Raw genomic sequence first — 12,161 nt, 5'->3', positions numbered from 1 at the left:
TATTATACTTCAACTTTAAAAAGAAAAGGTTGAGTTAAATGGCCTCTAAGGACCTCTAAGATCAGCTTTAGCCAGCTTTAGCTCCATGATTCTATGAATGATAGCACACTGATCAAATTGGCTATGAAGACGAAGGGATCTGAAAAAGACCTCAAAGGGTTAGAAAAAGAAATAAAACTATTGAGATTCTTTGTAAAAGTGGAGAGAGACAGTCTGAGAGCTGGTCTTGAAACCTTGAAGACAAGGGTTCAAATATCACAGCTAGATGGCATAATGGATGGAATGTTGGACCTGAAATCAGGAGGACTCATCTTCTTGAGTTCAAATCTGGCTTCAGATACTTACTAGATGTGTGATCCTGGGCAAGTTATCTATCCCTATTTGCCTCAGTTTCCCTATGTGTAAAATGAGCTGGAGAAGGAAATGGCAAACTACTCCAGTATCTTTGTCAAGAAAACCCCAAATGAGGTCATGACTAAATGGGGTTGTGACTAAAAATGATTGAAGAACAAAAATAACAAACACCAGATCTGTAACCTTGGGCATGTCACAACCTACCAGTGTACTAGGTAACAGATTGCAGAGGAGGTGCTGACCTAGTAAATAGAGTTTCCTCACCTGGAATTTCCTGGTCTAAACTAATGAAATTATAGTTCCCTAACAATAAGATGGAACACAAAGACTACACTAATTTAAAAACAGGATAGACTGTTCCGGAAGGTAATAAGTTTTCCACCTTAATAAAGGTCCTCAAGGGAAGGCAGGCTGATGACTTGTTGGAAAGGTTATAAAGTAGAATCTTGTATAGGTATTTTTTTAGATGACCTGCCATCCCTTCCAGCTCAAATTCTGTGATTCTGAGTCAAGAAACTCTTATCCTACCACTGTTGTGACAGCTGTTGTGTCCCTAATCCAATCTCTTAACTTATATGATTCTCAGTCACCTACCTGGGAATGAGTTTTCAAGTCTACTTCATCCCCCACACCAAGAAAAACCCCAGCTGTGAAAATCATGTTGAAATCACATTTAAACTTGCCCCCTGAAGCCTGTAAAGATGTAGTTGAACTAATGCTACCTATTCGCCATGCTGGTTAATTTTTCTTAGGGTTGACATCATGCTGTGGTTTGATGAATAAACTTATATCATTCTCAAGATAACCTTTTGGAAAGTGGCAAATAAAGATCACATATTATAAATATTCATAGGAGGCAGTCTTTCAAGCAGAGATTGAATAACATTCACTGGAATAGCTAAGAATGGATTCCTGCATGGAAGAGGTTAAGCTTAGAAGACCTCTGAACTTCCAACTCTGAGATTCTAATTGTATTTAAGGATCAATGAGCAGGCAAAGCACCTTGCAAGGCTTAGAGTACTATGTAATTGCTAGGTGCTATCATTATTGCTATTGTTGCAATGACCAAGAGCACAGATCTAGTCTTATTTACCCTCTAGAATAAGAAAACAGCCATTTCAGTCACATTTTCAAGAGGAATCCTCAAGGCAGCTAATACCATATTCTAAGTACAAGCTTGCAATATCAGGTCTCTCTAGCTAAGCACTTCAGCATTTAAACTGAACATTTGTCCAATTGACATGCAAAGACCAAGAAGTCTGGATTTTGGAGGACCCTTTTCTATAAACTCAAGGCCAGGGGAGAGATTTGAGATTGATTCATTATCTAACTGGATTAATGAACAGCACATCATAAACCACATCATCAATCAGAAAAGGGGGAGGATGCTGAGCCAAAGTTATTGCCTCATTGAATAAAAAGGTTACAATTGATGTGACTGTGAGGTCTGAGGCTGAAAGACAGAATATTTCGAGATGACTAAGCTAAAATAAAGGGAATGGATAATTTGACTATTACAAACAATGTTGGTAACTAGTTACCAGTTTTCTTGGGAGAACCAAGTTCCTTGAAATTGTCAAAAATTCTCCTTGAAACAACCTATTAGGTAGGAAGAGAGCAACTTTTTCTGTCTGCATTTTGCTGAAGAGATAAAAATGGATTGACTCATCCTTTTCAAGGTCAAGGTTCTGTCTCCTTGGAACTATGAAGACTACCTCCATTGCTTAGGATACAATCTTACTTGGAAGGTTATTAACAAAATATATGATGTTCCACACATTTTATTGGAAAATAATTAATTGTGATACATAAACTTCTCAAGAACTATGAACAAAACACCTCCATTAGTGAGGGAATGATGGAGATGTAAGTCTAGTTTCAAGTCCAAGTCTGAAAGGCTGTAAGTTATAAACCATGTTGTTCCTAGTCTGAGAATTTTCTCCCTCAGAGTTAATTCTACTCTATGTAACACCAGCATGGTCAGAAAGTATGAAGTAAGGATGCAGTCTTCACTTATGCTAAGGCAAGAATTTACACACCAAAAGAAAATAGTTCAATAATTATATTGCTGACCTCTGAGAAAAACAACCCTAACTCTGCTTCTTGGTAATAGTCAACATGACCTTTTTGGGCCTTGATCTGTAAAATGAAGTGATTGAAATGATCATTGAATATTCAATACAGAAATTCTGTTGCTTATATTTTAGAAAGCTTTATCTTAAATAGGCCTGTGTTTTAAAGGTTTTTTTTTTTTTGCAAGGCAATTGGGTTAAGTGGCTTGCCCAAGGCCACACACTTAGGTAATTATTAAGGGTCTTAGGTTGGATTTGAACTCAGGTCCTCCTGACTCCAGGGCCAGTGCTCTATCTACTGTGCCACCTAGCCACACCCATTTTATAATTGTTTGACTCCACCCAAATAGATTGCTTTCATTCTCCCACTACAAAAAGAAATTGTATTAGATTATTTAGCAAATTAACTGACCCTCTATGAATAAAATCTAATGAGATTATGGTTTTCTATCTGATTTTTACTGTTATTATATACAGTCTCTTGTCAGATCAGTAAGTAGAGAAATGATATGAAAAATAGAGGGGTGAGAAAAATCACCTTTTTGTGTCCTTTGTGGGGTGTTAGGGTAGGGGATCTAATTATTTTGCCTCTAATTTTATGTGCTTTTACCCAAATCATTTAGCCTATTCATACCAATCAAAAGGTCAAATTCAGCTACCTGATCATTCCAGCAGCAATGAAATAAAGCAGCAATTATCAGTTTAAAAATAATAATAATAAGTTTTACTTGTCAACATACCAAAATTTGAAATCAGGTTAGACTACGCAACTATGAATTCACTTGAATACAAATCTATTTAAAATCAGATTCTTAAGCCTAGAATCAAGCCTCCTTGGCAAAATATATGTATTGAAAGTCAGCCAGAGTGAAAAGATTAATTTCATAATATAGGGCTGGAAACTAAATAGAAACAATGACCAAACTTGAAGCCAAAACCCCTTTGAATAAGGAGAATAGTGAAAAACAGATTTTCTGCCCCTAATGTAATTTAAGAAATATTTTTTTCAAGTTTGATCAAAAACATTTGCTGCTAACATCAGGAAAACTGATTGCCCAGGATTGCATTCTTTGAGCACTTAATTAAGAATGCCACAGACAAAGCACGGGAATACTATGTATGCATAGATTTGCTTATGAGCAAATATCAATATTTAAGGTAGGTACTTTAGGGTAAAACATAAAATATCAGTGATTTCATGAACTAGTCAACAACTCCTAGAAAAGTTTTCTAGAGATTACGTGACCTGCCCAGGGTGATATAGCTTGAGCCAGATGGGGTTATCATAGGAAAATAGATTAAAGGCAGAAGGAGCCTTGATGGTCATTTAGTCCAACCTTGCTCCTAGCCAAACCCATGTTGGTGAATGTTTAACAACTGGAAGGAGTGGACTTAGAGATAGGAGGATATTATAGGGGAAATTATACAGAACACAATTTTAAGCTGAATATGCACTATTAGCATTCCATTGCTTTTGTAAGTTTAGGCAATCCACAAAACTATAAATCAAGCCCTGATCTGGAGCATTTGTTAGTTTCTAAGGAATAAATGCTCACTCAGCGGCCAGTTCAAACTGACACCTGGCCAAGTTACGTTGTTTTCAACTTCTCTCTGAAAAAGAGATTAAAGAAGCAAAAGTCATGAAGAACTATGACATCCAAAAAAAGAAATATTTATTTTCTTCACAGATCTCTTAAAAAAATGTTGATTATCTTTTGCTTTTATATCACCATTTACAAAAATATCCTTCCTTCTTTCCTTGCCAGAGAATCATTGCTCATAAAAAGACTAAAATAAAATGGGAGTAAAAAACTGTTCTGCAAAAACTAAAGGTTAACTGGATCTGATGGTATATACAGATCCCTCCTACCCCCTTCAAAGAGAGAAAGGAAGTACATTTTCTCTACCTTTTGGGGCAGCAAACACAACATTCAATTTAAGTGTTTTTATTTGTTTTGTTTTTCCCACATATGTTGTTGTAGTCCTCAGTTTTCTGACCTTAATGATATTTCTATCAACCTTGCTATAGAACTATAATATGAAAATGATGGAAGGAAATAGGAAATAGTTCTAGGTCTGGTATCAGGGTCCTGGGTTCATATTCTGGTGCTAAATTTATTAGCACTGTATGACTTTAGGTAAGTCATATCACTTCTTTCCACCTCTCTGAACTGATCTCACTATCTACTAAATCCTGACTTTATCAGCTGGATATTTTTGGAGAAACCTTCATAAGCTTAGAAAATTTTAAAGTTAAATACTCTTGAGAATGAAGTGTTCAGTTAAGTTTCTATGCTTGTTAAGTGTACCATTAGAAGATCTGAAATAGTGAGAACAACCTTAGATTTGGAAGTCAGGAGACCTGAGTTTGAGAATTACTATCAGTTAGGGGTATGATCTTAAAAAAAAAAAACCCAACCCAACTTAAATTGAACCTTGGTTTCATCATCTGTGATATGGAGTGATAATATTAATTAATAATATCCATGGTACTTTCTTCCCTGAGTTGTCCATATAATGAGCAACAGTAATCCAAAATACTAGATTTGATATTGGGCATCCTGGCTAAGAAAAGAGGAGGAGTAAAAGGAGAAGATGGAGGTGATTTGCAAACATTAAATTTTCTAACAGAAATACATGTTTCAGTGAATAAATCACAGAACATAATCATGAAGACCTGAGTTTGAATTCTGCCTCAAATATTAGCAGTATGACTTAGACAAATCATTAAACTTCTCTCATTCCTAGTTTCTTTATCTATGAAATAAAGTATTAATACCATTATCTCATGAGATTGTTGGATCATTTTGGATAATGTATGTAAATTTATTTATAGGGATAGCTAGGTGGTACAATGGAGATAGTACTAGCATTGGAGTCAGGAGGACCTAAGTTCAAATTTGGCCACAGACACTTACTAATTAGCTAGCTGTGTGACCTTGGGTAAGTCACTTAACCCCATTGCCTTGCAAAAAACAAAAAAAATTATTTGTAAATCTTTTAATCATATCAATGTAAGCTGATAAAGTGCTATATAAAAGTGAATTATGGTCTATGAAGTCCTTCAATATAGTAATAATAATAGCTAACATCTATGAATTTATCTAGCTAACATTTATATATTTATATGCTTGCTATGTGCTAAACACTGGGCTAAATGTTTTATAATTATTATCTCATTTGTTCCTCATGACAACCATGAATCTCAACAGATAAGAAAATTCAGACAAATAGAGGTTAAATGACTTACCCAGAGTCATACAGCTAGTCAATGTCTGAGGTTAGATTTGAACTCAGGACTTCCTGACTCCAGACCCAGTGCTCTGTCTATTTAGTGTAAGTTATTTTTGATCTTACAAAACTAGGACAGAAATGTCAAGATCCACTTTGACTTTTAATCCTGAAGCATTTCTTTTTTAAAAATAATATTTTCTTTCCAAGTGCATGTAAAGATAATATGTAACATTTGTTATTTAAAAAAAAACACCAGAGTTCCCCAATTTTCTCCCTTCCTCCATCCCCTTCCCTCCGCCTTCTGATGGTAAATGAGTTGATATAGGTCATATATATGTAAAACATATTTCTGTATTAGTCATATTGTGAAAGAACACCAAAAGAAAAACAAACACAAAAAAGTGAGAAGTTTTATGCTTTGATTTTTTTCAGACTCCATCAGTTTTGAAATATTTCTGAAGCTGATTAGAAAGAGTCTTAAAACAACTCTGTCCTTTATACTATCATCGGATAATGATTCTATATGCAGGAAAAGGAAATGGTGAAACACTAAAATGAAGAAATGCATTTGAGAGCACTTCTTAGCCCACGGATGTCTCTTTGGGAGTTACATTTGTTCAATGAAAAATGTTCTGATAACAATGCACTGATAACAAATGACTTGAAAAGTGGGGTCAAAATTTTCCTGTGGTGTCTTGGAAGACAGCTTGGCCTAGAAGAATGTGAGTTTGAAGTCAAGGAATATCTATCTGATTCTTCATGCTGAGCTGTATTAGACAAGTCACTTAATTTTCCTTCTAGTCATAACTGATAGAATAGTTCCTTTATTGACCAATTCTGACAACATCACAGATCCTTCATTTATCTTCCTGAAACCAATCTGATTTTTCCAAAGTGATTCAAAGATGGTCTTTAAAGTGACTTTTCCTTTCCTTTATGGCATTCATTTAACCAGTATTATTGCCTTTGGATTCTTCTAGGAAGGTCAAATAAATTTGACACTTTCTTTTACATTTTGTAGGTACGAAGATGGATTAAGAGTCCAATGGTCAGTGTGGAAAAGAGCACCAGCCTGAAGTACACAGGACCATCAGTGATGCACAGACATCAGGGGGAGCCCGAATTTGAACCTTCACTGTGTCAGACATGCTTGGGTGATCATACATTCCGAAGAGAGATTCTCTCTCAAGAGAAGGAGTCATGTTCCTGGGAAAGCCACCCTAGTAGTGAAGTAAGTGACCAACTTCTCCTAGTCCATACCCTTTGAAGGCATCTCAGGTCATTACTTTACATTTTCAAAGTCATTGTTACAATAATGAATTCTTTCACACATTTATACATTTGTAGTTCCTGGGGATAGGAGGGATAGGAGGAAGATGAAGATGTAAAGGAATTGGACTTATTAACCTTATGTTCTCTACTGGTTCATGTTTTCATGTAGATTTGGGTGAAAATGCAAGCTTTGAGCAAAATTTTTTTTATTTTTTTCCTTTTTCCTCTCCATTCAGTTCCCTAGCATACTTTAATCTTGAAAACAAAATTTTGACATTCTAGTAGTATTATTTAGGTGCATAAGCATCATTTAAAATCCTAGAAGCTTAGAATTTGAGAAAACTGGAGGAAACAAGTGTTATCTGTTCCAATCTGTGATATTTATGGCCTCTAGAGGAGAATGGATTTATTTCATCGCAACTATGTGAGATTTCTAAGAGAGTTGTTTTTCATGATAATGGATATAGGAAGCCCAGATAATTATATTACAAGCAGGTTTCAAGATCTCACAAATTTAAGTGATTTTTTTTTACTTTGAGCTCAGTTTGACCCATATTTATTTCTAAAATACTATGAGAAATATGAATTTCTTAAATTATCTGAAAATGAATTTAGGTTCAAATTACTAATGTGTTATAGTAAGTGTACTTAGATATCATGATAATTTATTTTAAAAACAAAATATTAAGATAAAAGATATGGTGAAGTTTTCTTAATTTTGAATGTTCTTCAAATATATTCTTCCAAGTTGATGCGTCACAAGAAGACAAATTTTGATGCTTGTTGGTATTTGTCAATACATTTTCTAGAAAGAAAAAATTTTAAAAAACCCCTAATTGTAACTAGGGGAAAGAAGAAGAGGAGGGTTAAAAAAGACATTTATCTTCTCCATAACCTGTTGACGTATTTTATTGATTTATAGATCAGCAGTATCCTTTAATCATTAACATTTCCTGAAATCATTGAATGACAAACTTAGAAGGGTCATCAGAGGTCATCAAGTCAAACAAATATTGAATCCCATTTTACAACATAGTGAACAAATGGTCTTCCAACCTGTATTTTAAAACTTCTGGTTATTTGTGTCCTAACCTCTTCATAAGATTATCCATTTTCATTTCTGTAGGGATGGGAAGGGGGGAGGGTAGTTTTCACTGTTAAAAAAGTATTCCTATATTGAACCCAAAATTTGATTCTTTAACTTACACTCACTAATTGGTACTAGTTTTTCCTTTAGTTGGGAATGCTGTTGGGGTACAGGGTGTGGGAGTATAAACAGAACAGGTCTGGTCCCTCTGCTACAGATATTAGAAAATAAACTTTATGTTCCCCACTAAATCTTCTCTTCATCAGGTTAAGCATTTCCAATCCCTTTAATTCTACTGTAGTATGGTTTAGTTTCTTATACCACCATGGAAACCCCTCCTCCAGAGGGCTTGTCAGTGCCTCTCCAATAATGAGGAATCAATATTTCAAATGCAGTTCAACTAGGAGAGAGTACAATTGCATCCTTCTCCTTGTAGAAACTATGTACTGATGTTGGATTTTTTTGACTTCCACTCCATATTGCTGACTCATAATGAGATTACTGTCTACTAAATGTTCTATATTAACTGCTCAATTTTTCAATTTTTAAAAAAAGATTTTTATTAAAGTTCTGAGTTCAAAATTTTGTTTCTCTGTCCCTTCCTTTCCTGTCCCCTCTCTGAGTCAGTAGGCAATAATATATGGGTTATACATGTGTAATTATGTAAAATGTTTCCATATTAGTCATTTTTTTACAAGAAGACTCAGAAGAGGGGTGGCTAGGTAGCACAGTGGATAGAGCACTGACCTTGGAGTCAGGAGTACCTGAGTTCAAATCCAGCCTCAGACACTTAATAATTACCTAGCTGTGTGGCCTTGGGCAAGGCACTTAACCCCATTGCCTTGCAAAAAAACTAAAAAAAAAGACCCAGAAGAAAAAAATGGAAGTAAAAAATAGCATGCTCCTGTCTGAATTCAAACAATAGCAGTTTTTTCCCTCTGGAGGCAGAGATAGTATGCTTAATCATTAGTACTTTTTATTAGTCTTAGATCATTGTATTGTTGAGAATAGCCAAGTCATTCACAATTCTTCATAAAACAATATTGTTGCTATGTACAACATTCTCTTGATTCTGTTCATTTTACTAAACATCAGTTTATGCATGTCTTACCTGATTTTTCTGAAATCATCTTGCTTGTCATTTCTTTTATTTATTTGTTTGTTTGTTTATTTTAGGTTTTTGCAAGGCAAAAGGGGTTAAGCGGCTTGCCCAAGGCCACACAGCTAGGTAATTATTAAGTGTCTCAGGCTGGATTTGAACCCAGATACTCCTGACTCCAGGGCTGGTACTTTATCCACTGCGCCACCTAGCCACCCCCTGTCATTTCTTTTAACAGAATAATATTCTATTTTTTCTTAACGAGGCAATGGGGTTAAATGACTTACCCAAGATCACACAGCTAGGTAATTATCTATTCACTTCTCCACCTATGCAGCCCCAATAATATTCTTATTCCAGAATTTGTTTAGCTATTCAGCTATAATAGCTATCTAGCTATTCCTTCAATTTCTATTTTTAGCTACCTCAAAAAGAGCTGCTATAAAATTTTGTTCAAATAGATTCTTTGACTTTTTAAAAAATATAGCCCTATTAGTGATATTGCTAGTATGCAAAGTTTTATAGACCTTTGTGCCTAGTTCCAAAATGTTCTCCAGAATGACTGGATCAGTTCACAGCTCCACCAACAAAGCATTAGCATTCCAGTTTTCCCACATGGTCTTCAACATCCAAATTTTCCTTTTTTGTCATATTAGCCAATCTGATAGGCATGAGATGGAACCTCAGAATTGTTTTAATTAGCATTTCTCTAATTAATAGTGATTTAGAGCATTCAAAACTTTTTTCTACCTAATCTCTCTTATATTTGGACTTTTAAAAAATCCATATATAGGATTTCATATTTGTTTTCATTAAATTTAATCTTTTTAATATCAGTTCACTCTTCCATCCAACCAGTTAATTTATTTTTTGGATTAGTTGTCTCTCCTAGCTTTATGTCCTCTGTTAAGTAATGCAATCTATCTCTTAATCTAGGTCCTTGATAATCATGTTCAACAGAAAGTAGAAAATTAAAACTTAGATCAGTTAATAATTCATAAGTATTTATTAGGTAAATAATTATAATCCAACACTATGCTGGGCACTTGGAATGCAAAGACAAAAAGAGATGGTTTCTGCCCTAAAGGAGTTTATATTCTATTAGGGAGTACAAAAAAGAAAACACGGGCAAAAATAAAAATCCAAAGAGGAATGAAATAGGCTTGTGTAAGCAGTATCACTGGAACTGACCCTTCAAGAACGATGGGGATTTTGAGAGGTAGGGAGAAAGAGTTTTGTAGGACCATCTGTACAAAGGTATAGAGAGAAGAGGTGAAATACTGTGTGAGAGGAAGAGCAAGGAGGACTATTTGGAGATAAACTTTGCTAGACTATAGAATGCATGAAGAATAGTATTGTCCACTAAGTCTACAAAAGATGGTTAGAGCCAGATGGTATTTTTTTAAGTCATCTATCAGTTGATTCTGACTCTTCATGACTATATTTTATATTTTCTTGACAAAAATAATAGTGATTTGCTGTTTCTTTTTCCACCTTATTTTACAGATGAGAAAACTGAGGAAAACAAGGTTAAATGACTTGCCTAGAGTCCCACAAATAGGAAGGATTTAGGGTTGGATTTGAACTCAAGTGAGTTCAAATGAGTCTAGGATTTTGACCAAAGTCCAAGTCCAGGATTTTGACATCTTGTTGCTCTCAATAAAATATGCATAATATCTAATTTTGCTTTTCTAAGTCAATAGGCCACCCATAAGGATCTATCTCTATTTGAATTTGACACCCTGCCTACCCTATCCTTTCTATTTATTCAAAGAATATGCAATGTATTAGTTGGATGTGATGCCAGTATTTACAGTACATATTCTTTCAAGATACATGTTTTAGAAAAAATTCCAAGTAGGCCATAAGTTTTTATCGACTTGGTATGGAGGAAATTGAATTTTGTTTTAAAGACTAGGTAGAAATTCCAGAGTCAGAGAATAGGAAAAGAGAACATGCCAGAGAGGGAAGGAACAGGGTGAACAAAATCACAAATGTATGAGAATAAAGTTCATGTCCAGTGGGACAGTATGCTCTCTAGTTTAACTGAAACCTAGAGTGCATGGAGGCAAATTAAATCAAGTAAAGTCAACAAACACTGATCAAGGATGTATCATATCCAACTATGCACAAATAAATTAGCTTAATATAATTTATAATATATTTATGTGCAGGATAAATTGGATATCATTTTTCTTTTAGTTTTTGCAAGGAAAATGGGATTAAGTGGCTTGCCCAAGGCCACACAGTTAGATAATTAATAAGTGTCTGAGGTTGGATTTGAACCCAGGTACTCCTGACTCCAGGGCCGGTGCTCTATCCATGTGCTACCTAGCTGTCCCTGGATACCATTTTAAAGAAAAGACACTAACATTAAGGAGCATGGAGAAAATTTTTAAAGAAATTAAAATTTTAGCTGATACATGAAGGCATCCAAGGAATCCAGGAGAATAGAAGAGTAATAGGAGATTATGAGGAGTACAGTACCTTAAGGATCTTAAATTTTAGGCACAAGAATGGCAATATAGACCCACCAAAGTTTTTATTTATTTATTTATTTATTTTTAAAACAGAAAAAGGGTATGACCCAAATCTCCCTTTGGAAAAAAAACATTCTGGCATTGGTATAAAAGACATTTTGGAGCAAGGGAAGAACAGAAAGAGGAAAACCTATTAAGAACTTCATACATTGCTCTAGCAAACAGTCACAAGGGACCATAGAAGGATGGTGACAATGGGAACCAGTTGGAGAGAATAAATGTAAGAGATTTTGCCAAAGGAAAATCAATAAAATTGGGTCATTGATTGTGAGTGAGGAAGATAGAAGTATAAACTAATACCAAGAAAACACACACACACACACACACACACACACACAAGCTAGGTGAATGGCGATGTCACAGACTGAATTAGGGAAGTCAGAAAGGGGAACAAATATAAGAGGAAGTATGATCAACTGTATTTCTGGGCATGTTGAATGGGAAATCCAAGAAATGGTGATATCCTATAGGCAATTGGAAATAGAAGTGTAGGGCTTCAAAGA

Source organism: Macrotis lagotis, chromosome 5 (assembly GCF_037893015.1).
Source record: "Macrotis lagotis isolate mMagLag1 chromosome 5, bilby.v1.9.chrom.fasta, whole genome shotgun sequence".
Lineage (NCBI taxonomy): Eukaryota > Metazoa > Chordata > Mammalia > Peramelemorphia > Peramelidae > Macrotis > Macrotis lagotis.
Note: the sequence above shows the minus strand (reverse complement) of the source record.